We start from the raw sequence: 15,227 nt of genomic DNA on the forward strand, positions 1-15,227 counted from the left end.
AGTGTTTAAAGTCCATGTCAAAAGCTGAAACTTTCCCCCAATGTATAATTTAATGAGTAAGAGAGAAGAAGCTTGACGCTTGGCATGGCTTGCTGTGAGTACATCCAGTGTCTCGCTGCTGATTCCCACAACCAACACATACATTGTAAATGATCAACATGTGTCTTGAAATTTCTATGTACACATGATGGGGAATGGCTGCCTGATCAGGCTACTTGAGTGGGTAGGAACACACATGGCGTAGTGGTTAAGAGCGATTGACTCTAATCTGGAGAACCGGGTTTAATTCCCCGCTCCTCCACATGAAGCCAACCGGAGGACCTTGGGCTAGTTGCCGTTCTCTCCGAACTCTCTTAGCCCCACCTACCTCATAGGGTGTCTGTTTGGGGGAAGGGAAGGTGATTGTTAGCCGCTTTGAGACTCCTTAAAGGTAGAGAAAAAGCGGGGTATAAAAACCAACTCTTCTTTCACATTTCATTGCTGAAATTCTGGGTTGACACCAGTGTGTTTGCTTTAAACATAATGACTGCTTAGAAAGGGTAGAAAGGTTTCACATGCACATAGGCCATAGGTTGCTAGATCAAATTTTTTAAAATGTCACCCAGTCCTCTTATTACTATGGCCCTCATTCCACATGGAGGTAATTCAAGCACAACCCCAACATAACATTTCGGGGCTGTCAAAGAGGGTCCCTTTTATTTTATTTTTTTCACCAGTGCAACCATAAATCAGTGTGGTGTGATGGTTAGTTTTATGCTAGGATCTGGGAGACCCAGGTTCGAATCCCCACTCTGCCGTGGAAGCCTGCTGGGTAACCTTGGGCCAGTCACATTCTTTCAGCCTAACCTACCTCACAGGGTTGTTGTGAGGATAAAATGAAGGAGAGGAGAATGATGTTGTAAGCCACAGTCGGTTTCCATTGGGGAGAAAAGTAGCATATAAATACTAAAACAAAATAAACCCATAATTTTTTTATTTATTTAGACATTTTGTATGCCATCTCTGCACACCTGCTCCAGGCAGCTCACAGCTAACACCATGAATAGGGTTGCCAGCTCCGGGATAGGCAATACCTGGAGATTTTTGGGGCGAAGCCTGAAGAGGGCGGTATTTGGGGAGGGGAGAGACTTCAGTACCATAGAGTCCAATTGCCAAAGTGGCCATTTTCTCCAGGTGAACTAATCTCTATCAGCTGGAGATCAGCTGCAATAGCCGGAGATCTTCAGCTAATTCCTGGAGGTTGGCAACCCTAACCATAAAACAAAACCAAGACAATAAAGTGAAATAAATAAAAACAAGTCAGTAAAAACATGTTCATAAAAACAAGCCATGGCATTAAAGCATCTAAAACAACAGGCAGCTGTCTAAACTGATGTTGATAAACCAGACTTTGGGTTAGGAACAGACCATAAAACAGCTTAAAAAGATGGAACCCCCTTAGATAAAAGCCTGGGTACAGAGAACTGTTTTGGCCTCGCACCGAAAGGAAAGCGAAGTAGGTTCCAGGTGAGCCTCGAGAGGGAGGGCATTCTACAGGTGAGGGGCCACCTCTGAAAAAGCCCTGTCCCTGGTCACCACCTTCCTTACCTCTGCAGGGAGGATCTCAGAGAAAAGAATCTTAACTGGCAGGCTGCACAGCATGGGAAGATATGGTCCTACTGTTCTGGAATCAAATGGACCTGTGGACTTCCAGAAACCAAAACACTCATCAGGGTGGATACTTTTAGAGAGAGACGTTTCATAAAATGAGGGACATCTGGAAACTCATCCCAGTTCGGGTTGAAGTCAGCAGGAATAATACATCAGTATGTAGGGTCACTGAATTGCCCTCTAGGTGGCAATGTAGAAGGCTGTTTGTTTTTTTAGAAGAAGAAGAAGAGTTGGCTTTTATATGCTGACTTTCTCTACCACTTAAGGAAAAATCAAACTGCTTTACAATCACCTTCCTCCCCCCACAACAGACACCCAGTGAGGTAGGTGGGGCTGAGAGAGCTCTAAGAGAGCTGTGACTAGCCCAAGGTCACCCAGCAGGCTTCATGTGTAGGGGCGGGGAAGCCAACTCGGTTCACCAGATTAGCGTCCGCCGCTCAAGTGGAGGAGTGGGGGAATCAAACCCGGCTCTCCAGATCAGAGTCCACTGCTCCAAACCACCGCTCTTAACCACTGCGCCATGCTGGCTCTGCACAATATTCCATCAAGGGATGTAGAACGGTGTAGTATAGCCTGATCTTATCAGACCTTGGAAGCCAAGCAGGGTTAGTACTTGGATGAGAGACCACCTGGCCCTGGCCATGTTCCACTTGGTAGTTACCCGTAAACACTTGGTGGCTACCAGTAAATGGCACCCCTGCCCGGAAGTCATGATAGAGCTCTCCTCTTCAGAGTCCTCTTGAGACCTGCAGGCTGTGTAATATGATTGGTAAAACTGGCCAGATGGGAACACATCTGGTATAATAGGTTCTTGTTGTAATACTGGTTAGTATAAGTCTCTCAAATACTATGTGTGCAGGTATCAACCTAGTAAAGCGGTTACTTTAAAGCAGATACCTGCACACATAGTATTTGAGAGACTTATACTAACCAGTATTACAACAAGAACCTATTATACCAGATGTTTGAGTAATTGGGAATAGAATTTACAACATATACACAGGCCTGGTTGGGTTTGAACTGTTTGTATTTGTATTCATTAATGTATTTCTGTAAATGTGTGCAGGTTTAACAAAGGGTTTTAATTAACCACTGATGAAGGCCCCATAGGCCGAAACACGTTTGGTATGTGGTTATAGTTATCAACCTCAGGAAATGCCATTGTGCTTTTTTAATGCTTTTAAATAATTTTAACTTTTATATAGTGCTTCTAATAAATTATACTTTCAGTATTTATACATAAACTTATATATATTTTCTTTTCACCCAACCTTGGGTACCCAACCCCTGCCCTGAAGCCATGATAGAGCTCTCCTCTGCAGAGTCCTCTTGTGACCTGTGTAATATGATTGGTAAAACTGGCCAGATGGGAAAACTTTCTAGACTTCTTTGCTTCAGATTGTGCCTTAGCAAATTGCATGTTTTTTTTTTAACCACATGTGTTTGTTTGTCTATCCATATCTGGAAGAAGGCTACGATAGAGTTCTCCATTCTGAATTTTGATCCTGAGGATTTTTTTTTTTAATATGGGAAGGTTGAATAACATGTGGTTGGATCCAGCCAGGGGTTGTTGTTGTTTTTGCTCAATCTCATCCAATTCTGACCCAAACTACCCCACAGTATTGTTATGAGGCGAAAATGGAGGAGGGGCCCTGACCTGGATAGCTGCAGGCTAGCCTGATCTCATCAGATCTTAGAAGCTGAGCAGGATTGGCCTTTGTAAGTATTTGGATGGGCAACCTCCACGGAATACCAGGCCATGTTGTGGGGACAGACAGTGGCAAACCACCTCCCAACCTCTCTTGCCTTGGAAACCCTACGGGGTCACCATAAGCCAGTTGTGATTTGACGGCACAAAAAAAAATGGAGGAAAGAAGAATGACGTAAGCTACTTTGTGTTTCAGTTGGGGAGAAAGATGGGGTACAGACGAAGTAAATCAATCAATAAAAATCCTCCTCTTTACTGCAGTCCCTCAACCCATATAACTTTTGTTGATGCAGGTCCTATGGTCTCCCTCACAGCCCTTTCCTTTTTCACCAGCAGAACAACAGGTTCGAGCAACCTACAGTTCCCCCTCCTGTGCAAGTAGGGGTGTTTTTTTTTTTTTTTTTTTTGGCTACTGGGGATCTCTGAAACACGATTTCAGCCCTGATTTCCAGATCCTCGGTTGGGTTGAGTTGGCTGCCGCACTGGAAAGATTCATATCTCTGATTGTTTTCTCTGAGCGTGTGTCTTAAAGATGCCTGTGGAGAGAAAACAATGTTCCAATTAGTTTCTCTGGCGTGATTTGAACATGATGTGTCCTATGGGTAGAACTTTTAACCAACATAAGCACAGCATGTGTTTACTGTTGCCCTTAAATGCACTGGCCTTTACGTGTGCTTTCTTCATGGACTTCAAGATTGCTTATGAGGGATCCCCAGAAGATCTGTGATACTGGCACCGATCAGATCTAATTTACACAGCAATCCTTATCTGAGTTACACCCTTCTAAATCCATTGAAATAACTGGATTTAGAAGGGTGTAACTCTACTTAGGATTCCTCTGTAAGCTTCAGCAATGTGATGCTAGTCAGGATGGCGGATCGGTCTAAGGCCGATCAGTTCAGATCGCAGTCTCCCCTGGAGACATGGGTTGGAATCCCACTTCTGACAAAAGCTGATTTTTAGGGGAGGGGCCATGGCTCAGTGGTAGAGTATCTGCTTGGCATGCAGAAGGTCCCAGGTTCAATCCCTGGCATCTCCAGTTAAAGGGACTAGGCAAGTAGGTGATGTGAAAGACCTCAGCCTGAGACCTTGGAGAGCTGCTGCCAGTCTGAGTAAATAACTGACTTTGATAGACCAAGGGTCTGATTTAGTATAAGGGAGCTTCATGTGAGTGATGCGTTCTTCAACCAATGTTGTGTTAGTAATGATTGGTGCCCAGGGTGAGGAATTACGTTCCAGGTGGATTTTCTCTCCATCCTGTTTCTTGGCTTTCTTTGGATTGGGGGGGTTTGCAGAGAGGAGATTGTCCTCCACGACAAAAGATCAGCTACAGCTCAAAAACCAGTCATAGATAGGGGATATTCCAATATATGGAAAGAGGGGAGGGGCTGTGGCTCAGTGGTAGAGTGTCTGCTTGGCATGCAGAAGGTCCCAGGTTCAATCCCTGGCATCTCTAGTTAAAGAGACTAGGCAAGTAGGTGATGTGAAAGACCCCTGCCTGAGATCCCGGAGAGCTGCTACCGGTCAGAGTAGACAGTACTGACTTTGATGGACCAAGGGTCTGATTCAGTATAAGGCACCTTCATATGATAAAGCCTGTGTCCTTTGAGCCACTAATAAATTAATGGCTTAATCCACTGGAACAAGCGGTGAGTTCTTGCTAGGGCTGTCAATTCGGTTCGGTCCGAACTGAAAATCAACCGAATTTCCCCTGATTTGGTGATTTTCAGTTCGGACGGATCCGAACTCAAATCTGGCGGGCAACCGGGGGGGCCGAATTCAGCGAGTTCGGGAGTTCGCGAATAAATTCGGCCAATTCGCCCCCCCTTCAGGGGAGCCCGCTGAAAGGTGCGGGCTGCCCTTTAAACTGATCTGCTCCTCCTGGCCGGGAGGCGCAGATGAGTTTAAAGGGCAGCCCGCCCCCCTTCAGCGGAGCCCGCTGAAGGGGGGCGGGCTGCCCTTTAAACTGATCTGCGCCTCCCAGCTGGGAGTTTAAAGGGCCCCCGCGCGCCTTCAGGGAATCCCTGAAGGCGCGCTTCGGCCGAATTTTCCCCCGAACTCCGGATCCCCCCGAATTACCGGGGATCCGAAGCGGGGGAGTTCGGACTTCGGCACGTACCGACCCCACAAGGGTCAAATTCGGCCGAATCCGAACTGTACCGAATTATTATTTTTTGACAGCCCTAGTTCTTGCAGTGACGGCTGTATGTTTTTGCTCTGCTTTTAGGGGCTAAGGAGACATAAGGAAGGTGGACAACCCAACCGTTCCTTTAGTCCTTGTTTAACAGAACGGTGGCAGGAAACAGCAGCATTCCTGGTGATGACAAATGTCTTCACTAGATTGACTGTGAGAAACTTCACAGCTACTTCACTCCTCTGTCTTAGTGGGAACCATCAGAGGGCAGAGAGGAAACAAGCCCTGTTTTATAACCCTTGTGATATACATGGGACTGGCTGAAAGTGCTTTAGATGTATTTGTCTGTGGTTGGCTGTAATTGATAGACTCTTGCTATTGCTGTCTGAAAGCTTGCATGGTCTTTCTCTTGTTTGTTTGTTTTTTAACATCCCTCAAAGAGATTAATTGTCAAAAACCAACTTGCGCTTGGGTGATGAAGGCTTACAGCTAACCCCGCTTTATCCTTCCAGATTACACCTTTGTCACTCCCGTCGAGGTGGACTCCAGCGGATCGTACATCTCGCACGACATTTTGCACAGCGCTAGGAGGAAGAGATCGTCCCCGAGCTCTAAGAGTTCCTTGCACTACCGTTTTTCCGCATTTGGACAAGAAATGCACTTGGACCTCCAGCCATCTGACCTTTTCGGCTACAGCTTTACTGTCCAGGTACTTGGGAAAGATGGCATCGCAGATATGGAAGACCACCACGTTGAACCGTGTTTCTATCAGGGATTTATACGGAACTATAGCTCCTCTTCAGTAGCCATATCGACGTGTGTAGGCTTGGTAAGTGTCTTCTTTAAAGGAATGTGTGGTGCGGCGTCAACTTTGGCGGGACGTCCCGTTCTGACACAGTTCTCTGGCTCCTGCAACGTTCAGTCCCATTTGACCCATCAGCTTCCTTCCGCCCTTCTCCTCCCATTGCTTGGCTCGCCAATGTAATCTTATCGAACAAGGGAGCTTTAAATTACATCGTTCTTTGCCAAGCCAGTGGTAGTTTTGAGGCTACAGCTCTCGAAGACAGGTCTAATGAAAATAATTCTGGTGGCAGATGTGCACAGTTAATCCATGGGAATTTCCTTTCCGCATCAAGTCTTCACGGTCGATACAGGCAGCCGTGTCTTAATTGTTCCATCTCCTTCCTGGATATATGAATAGCTTTTATTCGCACTTCCACCGTTACCCCACTGCTTGCTCACGTGCGTCATGGTTGCAGAGCAAGGCTGTAATATAGAGAGAATCAGGCTTCCTAAAAAATGTTCGATGATCTAAGATGCCTAACGTTTGCTGGGGGTTTGAGCAAAATGGCAGACCTGTAAAGGTTCCATTCTGTGGTTATTGTCTGACATGTCTTCTGTGTAAGCAGTTTTGCAGGGTGAGAAGGGAATTTGGTATCTGGAATGGAATTTGACATACTTTGATTCTGAGTTTCTTTTATAGGAAAAAATGTGTCTTATCCTCGAGGATGTTGAGGGGAATAATGGCAACTGTGAGGCATATGGGAAGAGGTTGGTGACTTGGGAAATGGAGTTCCATACATTCAAGGGCAGAGATGTAAAATTTCCTGAAATCCTGAAGCCAGTGAAAATAATGTTGTTTTTTTCTGGGGGGGGGAAACCAAACAGAAATATTGGGGGAAATGGGAAAATATGCAGTACGTAGCTTCCCATCAAAACTAAACTTCTTTTACTGATTGAACACTATAAAATGCATATACGATAGTACTATTTGGCATACTTATGGAATGTAAATCTATAAAGCTCATCATTTTCAACAAGAAAAATTGTAACTTTAGCCAATAATTAAAGACAGTTGCGAACTGCTGCATCCTATGCTACCATAGCACACGTATCTTTAATTTGTACATTTGGAATTAATGAATTGCTTTGTTAAGACGAGGTTTTTCTCACTATGAAAATATTTCGTAGGAGGTTTACCCCTCTGATTTCCCCCCCTAAGCCTCACATTGCTATTCAAGGGTAGTTGAATCCTGCATGTTCAGTGGATGATAGAACATTCCACATCAATGATGAGAATAAGGTGGATTCAGCATGTGTTACTCTCTATTTTTATTTAATGATATTCTGTGTATATAAATTTACATCAGGAGGTCTGACAAATGCAGTTCATGGTGCATTCACAATTTCTGAAGCATCTGGATCCTTCAAATTTCACCTTGAACTTTTAAAAAATGGATTCTGGACTATACAGTAGGGAGCCCCATGGCACAGAGTGGTAAGCTGCAATACTGCAGTCAAAAGCTCTGCTCACAGCCCAAGTTTGATCTCAACAGAAGTCGGGTTCAGGTAGCTGGCTCAAGGCTGACTCAGCCTTCCATCCTTCTGGGGTCGGTAAAATGAGTACCCAGCAAAGTTTGGAGCCTTTCCTCCGCCTATGGAGAATTCTTCCTGCAGAAGAATCACTTAAGCAGGAGGAGTGTTCCTTATGCTTCCTCTACCCTAAGGTTGGATCCATACCAGTATGTACAGATCCAGAAAATACACACCCGGGAATAAAAATAACCAAGAGTCAATAGTGTTTAGGAGTCCCGTGGTGCGGAGTGGTAAGATGCAGTATTGCAGTCAAAGCTCTGTTCATGAACTGAGTTCGATCCCGACGGAAGTCAGTTTCAGGTAGCCGGCTCAAGGTTCACTCAGCCTTCCATCCTTCTGAGGTTGGTAAAATGAGTACCCAACTGGCTGGGGGTAAAGTGTAGATGATTGGGGAAGGCAGTGGCAAACCACCCCGTAAACACGGCGAAAATGCATGGTCGCTTTAGCCTCCTTTATTCCCTGTTTCAGCCAGGATTCAGCCAGGATCGAACGCACGTTCGGTGAAATGCATGCGTTCAATCCTGACTGAATCCTGGCTGAAAGAGGGAGTAAAGGAGGCTAAAGCGACCATGCATTTTCGCCTTTAGTCTGCCTAGTAAACGTTGTGACATGACATCACTGCATGGGTCAGTAATGACCCGGTGCTTACACAGGGGACTGCCTTTACCAATAGTCTTTTTACTGATGTTCATTGCTATTGATCAAGAACCACCACCAAAGCTTAAGAACGTCAGTCTCGATCTAGATTCTGCACTTGTACTCTTGGCCTGAGTGCAGAGCTGTGATTGGAAGCACCTTGTAGACTAACGCCATCCACGCCCTCCCTTCCCTAACCGCGTTTGTCACTCGGTTGCCCTTCTTTCTGATGTGCTTTGTTTGCCACAATTAAACCCAAAGTGGTGTTGCTACTACATGGTTGGCAGCACTAATCTCCCCATTGTTCCTTTCATTAGTGGTAGCGTCTCCACAATAAAGCCGCAGTGACCCATTCATTCAAGCCTGGAACTCCGCAGTGGGAACTGGAAGCAATTGTATTTCGACAAACTATTGGGACCCTTTGATCTCATTCTCTTGGGGGGGATGGGGGTGCGGAAATGCCCTAGAGAATTCACTCGCCTGGTTGTTAGTTTTGCCAGCATAGAGGATTACGGAGCGGGGGAAGGCTTTTGTGTAATCTAGTTGGAAAAATTGGACCTGAGGATCTGGTGCTTTGCTGTTGACCTAGTGTGAGAAATTGGCATTGAAGTACGAATATCTAAGGAGGCATGCTATTGAATTTTGCAAGCCGACTGTCGTGCATCTAATGACTCGGTGGATTTGCCCAAAATTAAGGCTGTCGTTGCTAGGCTGCCTACCACAGCCTGCCTGGTTGCATATTTAATATTTGATGACACAGTGGTGGAAAGTGACATCAAGTGGCAGCCGACTTATGGCGACTCCGTAGGGTTTTCAAGGCACGTAGGGTTTTCAAGGCACCTGCCTCTGCGTCGCAACCCTGGACTTCCTTGGTGGCTTCCCATCCAAATATTAACCAGGGCTGACCCTGCATAGCTTCCCAGATCTGATGAGATTGGGCTAGCCTGGGCTACCCATTTTGGGCCTTGATGACATAGATCAGCTGATTTGAATAAACTGATTCAAGCCATGCTATGGTCTCATGTCTTTATCTGGAGCACTGGGGCAAAAGAATTGTTGACGCAGCGAGGTGTACAATCACATCAGGATTTCTTAATGTGCCATGTTTGCACTGGTGCACTTCCTCCTCTGAGGAAGAGCACAGCCTACTTTCGCAGTGCAGTACTATGGCGATAGCTCCAGTAAGGGCACGGCTAGGTGTGACGACATCTCCAGGTTGGACACCACCACAATTTCAGTGCTTAATGGGAGATTTAAAGACACAGCGAGGGCCCAATCGTGAGATTTTGGGAGCAACCATTTTGGCACTTGAAAATACGCATGGAGGGAGGCAGTTTCCCTAGTTTGGATTGAGCCCTCACAAGGATTTTTAAATTGCCTCGTTAGGCACTAAAATGGTGTCAGTGTCCCTTAGGGTTGCCAACCTCCAGGTGCTACCTGGAAATCTCCCACTGTTACAACTGATCTCCAGCCGATAGAGATCAGATCACCTGGAGAAAAAGGGCCGCTTTGGCAATTGGACTTTATGGCATTGAAGTCCTTCCCCTACCCAAACCCCTCCTTCCTCAGGCTCCGCCCCAAAAACCTCCCGCTGGTGGCGAAGAGGGACCTGGCAACCCTAGTGTCCCTGGGTCCAACCTGGAGATACCTTCAGGTCTGAGTCCATTTATTTCAGTCACTTTAGACGAGGGATGTCGAACTCATTTGTTATGAGGGCCAGATATGACATAAATGTCACTTGGTTGGGCCAGGCCATGCCTTAGCTTGGTGTAGTGGTTAAGAGCAGTGGTTTGGAGCGGTGGACTCTAATCTGGAGAACCGGGTTTGATTCCCCACTCCTCCACATGAGTGGCGGAGGCTAATCTGGTGAGCTGGATTTATTTCCCCACTCCTACACATGAAGCCAGCTGGGTGACCATGGGCTAGTCACACTCTTTCAGCCCCAACCACCTCACAGGGTGTCTGTTGTGGGGAGGGGAAGGGAAGGCGATTGTAAGCCGGTTTGAGTCTCCCTTAAGTGGTAGAGAAAGTCGGCATATAAAAGCCAACTCTTCTTCTTCTCACCAGCCCACATTGGGACTGAAGTGGGTGGCTGCCTTGGCTGGCTGGTGGGCCAGATAAGCGCCCTCCAGGGTCTGGATTCGGCCCGTGGGCCTTAGGTTCGACACCCCTGCTTTAGACTGAAGTAACTCTCTTCAGGATTGCGCTGTTAATCTCTTAACTATGACTAAGCAATTGGATGCTGTGCAGTACACACTGGGCCATAATTGCTGCTTTCTCCTGGGAATCTTAGAATAACTGCTGGACCGCTTCCAGCTATACTACCAGTGGTAAACCAACACTAAACTGCTGTTTAGTATCCATTTGTCTGTCAGCATTATAAATAGATCAACCAGCTCATAACTGTAAAATCGGAACTGTTTTCCCCTCTGTCTCTGCAGATAACGATATGGGAATTCTGGATATTTCTAGAAAAAAAAAGTCAACTTATTTCCGTGCCGTGTTCCTAATTCTGCACTGATTCTTCTCTTTTCTGAAAGCGGTTGGGATGTTGGCTGTCATTATCAATTCCATATGCTTTAAATTAGTCTAGTCCAAACCGCAGGAAAGGTTTACAGTTAATATTGTAATTGAAGTGTTTCTTGTAGGTAATTTTTTTTTTAGAAGTCACAACGAAGAAAATCTGCTCATAGTACAGAACTGTGACAGATGAGAACGCTGGGAAAATGTCTAACCGAGGAAGGCAAGTTCTGAAGCGTAGCACCTGTTTTGCTCAGAGGGTTTTCTTATGGGGGGGACATGTGGGGGTGGTTAGGGCTGTTCATTTGCAGGCAGGGAAAACGTGCTGTGAAGGGAATGCATATACTGAAGCCTTGATATTAGTCGCTTGCTGAGCTGAGAGTGGTATAGCTTGCGTCCTGATCCCTACGGCATTCGCTTGAAAGCATGCCTTGTTGAATGACTTTTAAGCAAGAGTACGTCCACATAAAGCTTTTTACCCCATTTCAAGGTGTGTGTGTGTAAAGTGCCGTCAAGTCGCAGCCAACTTATGGCGACCCCTTTTTGGGGTTTTCATGGCAAGAGACTAACAGAGGTGGTTTGCCAGTGCCTTCCTCTGCACAGCAACCCTGGTATTCCTTGGTGGTCTCCCATCCAAATACTAACCAGGGCTGACCCTGCTTAGCTTCTGAGATCTGACGAGATCAGGCTAGCCCGTGGCGCAGAGTGGTAAGCTGCAATACTGCAGTCCAAGCTCTGCTGACGACCTGAGTTCGATCCCAACGGAAGTCGGTTTCAGGTAGCTGGATCAAGGTGGACTCAGCCTTCCATCCTTCCGAGGTCAGTCAAATGAGTACTCAGCTTGAGGGGTAAAGGAAAGATGACTGGGGAAGGCACTGGCAAACCACCCTGTAAACAAAGTCTGCCTAGGAAACATCAGGATGTGACGTCACTCCATGGGTCAGGAATGACCCGGTGCTTGCACAGGGGACCTTTACCCATTTCAAGGAGCGGATGCTTACGGTATATGTTAAGAGTATCTCTGTGCATCTCTTTATTATGATAGGATTGGAAATGTTGGGTTGTCGTTAAACTTATACCCTAACAGATGGGTTACAAAGAAGACAACTAAGGGGGACTCAATAGAGGTTTACCGGATTATGCATGGTCTGGAAAAGTTGTTCTGTTTACCAAACACAGATCAGTCACTCCTGGGGTGCTTCCAGCATTTGCAGGGAGCCTGCACCCTTGGGCTTAAAGGCATATCAACCCAACCTGATTTTGTCATGTGAGGAGGAGTGAGACATGCCACTATCTCCTCAAGATAACAATGCTCTTCTGCAACGCCACTACAAAAGTGGACAGAGGGAAGACTTTCTTCTCTCTTATACTAGAACTTGGAGCCACCCAATAAGGTTGCCACACAGTAGATTCTGAATTCACAAATAAAAGCACCTCTCCACACAACACAATTCACTTGTCTGCTTTGCAGCTCATACACAGATGATTGTTTTTTCATGCACATTAAAGAACATCCATTTCAGGCTTGGCCAATCTCATCTGATCTCAGAAGCTAAGCGGGGTTGGCCCTGGTTAGCATTTAGATGGGAGACCACCAAGGAAGTCTAGGGTTGCTATGCAAAGGCAGGCAATGGAAAACCATCTTGAAAGCCCTATGGAAATTGCCAGAAGTCAGCTGTGACTTGATAGCACTTTCCACCACCACTTTTTCTTTTGCAAATGCAGCTGTAGGGATTGCCTTATCAAGGAGGAAAATGGGGGTAACCTTCTTCTGCTATTGATTAAATGGAAAACTACCGCTGAGCTGCTTTGGGGTCAATTTTATTCAGTGGCACTAAAATCTGCTTGGGAGTGCCTTTTCCCAACAGGGAAGGGAAGAGTTTAAGCTTCCTTTTTCGTCCTCTTCATCTTCCTCCTCCTGCCAAGACAATCCCTGCAGCTGTATTTGCAAATGAAAAGAGCATTGTTCAAAATGTACTGGGAAGAAGCCATGGTGTGTAGCTTAGCTCTTAGTTGACTTGGTAAGGGGACTAGGCCACACTATGGTGGATAGTTCCCCCAGTGGCTATAAACTTAAGATGGCTCACTGATACTGCCATGCTCAGAGTCATTGTGCCCCAAGTGCCAGTTTCTGGCAGAAGGTAAAGGCTGTTCTTTTCATTCCACACTTGTGGGCTTCCGCAAAGCATCTGGTTGGCCATTGTGGGGACCAGATTAACCCTTGCTTTGATTCAACAGGGCTCTTGTGTTTTTTGGTTGTTCATATGTATTAAGGGTTTAATAACAATACCATTGTTCCGACATGAAGAACGATGATCTTAAAAAAAAATTATAAGTCAGTTTGTGGATCAGTTCCTTGTGATAGATTGTGTCAGCCTACATTTAATCCTCATCCTTAAATCAGGAGTCCATGTGGTATAGTGGTTAGGAGTGGTAGACTCTGATCTGGAGAAACGTGTTTGATTCCCCACTCCTCAACATGAGTGGTGGACTCTAATCTGGTGAACTGGGTTGGTTTTCCCACTCCTCCACATGAAGCCAGCTGGACTAGTCATAGTTCTCTCAGAACTCACAAGGTGCCTGTTGTGGGGAGAGGAAGGGAAGGAGATTGTAAGCCAGTTTGATTCTCTTCAGGAGGTAGAGAAAGTCAGCATATAAAAACCAACTCTTCGTTGTCGTCTTCTTCTCACTGTAATTCTAAGAAAAAGTACTCTTTTGAGAGTATTCTCATGAAAACCTTTTCCCTATCAGAAGGTTTTTAATTTAAACCCATTAGTGCTAGTCCTTTCCTCCATTGCCAACAGGAACAGCTCCCTTCCCCCTTTTAAGTGATAGCCCTTCAAATAAGTACAATCATGTCCCCCCTCAACCTCCTCTTCTCCAGACTACTATAGATTACAGTATAGTGTAAACATAAATTTTGTATGCACTGGGAAACAAAAAAAGTAACAGGACTTGCTTTATTGTGATCTTTGCTTTCTTGAAGTGGTCTTGATCCAAACTTCCAATATTTCCGAGGTATGCTTGTGTTTTTGTTTTTGTGTTTTGCCATCAAGTCACATCTGAATTATGGCAATCCTTGGTGAAGTTTTCAAGGCAAGAGATGTTCAGAGGTGGTTCGCTGTTGCCTGCCTCTGCCTCATGACTTGGGTATTCTTTGGAGGTCTTGCATCCAAATACTTGCCAGGGTTGACCCTGCTTAGCTTCTGAGAGAGACGAGATCAGGCTAGTCTGGGTAGGGCCTGCTTGGTATAAGGTAAAAGGTAAAGGTCCCCTGTGCAAGCACCGGGTCATTCCTGACCCATGGGGCGACGTCACATCCTGACGTTTGCAAGGCAGACTTTGTTTACTGGGTGGTTTGCCAGTGCCTTCCCCAGTCATCTTCCCTTTACCCCCAGCAAGCTGGGTACTCAGTTTACCGACCTCGGAAGGATGGAAGGCTGAGTCAACCTTGAGCCGGCTACCTGGAACCGACTTCCGTTGGGATCGAACTCAGGTCGTGAGCAGAGCTTTGGACTGCAATACTGCAGTCTACCACTCTGCACCACGGATGTTTAAAATTTTAAAAATTCACCAGATAGCCTAATCCTTGTTGATGGGTTAGATGCGTTCACCTACAAATAAACTCATATGTTGAACAATCCATCAGACTGGAGGCCACATGGTTTATGTAATCAGAATAATAAACCCTGCCATGACAACTATTGGCATGTTTTTTTTATTTTTAATAATGCCCTCCATGTGGTCTCCAGCCTTGTGAATAGTTCAACATGTGTTTTAATTGTAGGCCAACAGATCACAAAGAACACATGAATACGGTGGGTGTTTAAATGTTGGTTTTTTTAAAATCACCTTATAGTTGGTGGGAAAATTATTTTGTCAATGTACTCTTAACAGCGATATTTTTCTTACAAGACTATCTGTGTGGTCTTCAGTCTTGCAGATAGTTTGAGATGTGGTTTCATTGCAAGACAAGATATTCAGCCAAACATATGGGATAGCCTAAATATGCTTCTGATCATTGGTTACTGGTTTATACAGTGACAAGAAAGCAGGGCAAAAGATGACAGAACATGAGGCAGTATGATCAGAAGAACCTTTGTCTTTGCCTAATTCATTTATCATTTGATTCTATACATGAAATCAGGATTAAAACAGGGGAAATGATATTAAATCGTTATGGAATTAAGGTTGTACTGTGGC

At 45.5% G+C, this 15,227-nt stretch overlaps 1 protein-coding gene across 1 annotated transcript in view; it reads left to right on the forward strand.

Moving 5' to 3' along the window:
- The first annotated feature begins 6,217 nt into the window (after nucleotides 1–6,217).
- The window catches only part of ADAMTS18 (ADAM metallopeptidase with thrombospondin type 1 motif 18), a 92,605-nt gene continuing 83,595 nt past the window's right edge, over nucleotides 6,218–15,227 (forward strand). The window contains exon 1 of the mRNA XM_056862471.1: nucleotides 6,218–6,321. The gene's annotated coding sequence lies outside the window, so the exon portion shown is untranslated. The remainder of the gene's footprint in view (nucleotides 6,322–15,227) is intronic.

The sequence above is a fragment of the Euleptes europaea genome, chromosome 17 (genome assembly GCF_029931775.1).
Source record: "Euleptes europaea isolate rEulEur1 chromosome 17, rEulEur1.hap1, whole genome shotgun sequence".
Classification (NCBI taxonomy): Eukaryota; Metazoa; Chordata; class Lepidosauria; order Squamata; family Sphaerodactylidae; genus Euleptes; species Euleptes europaea.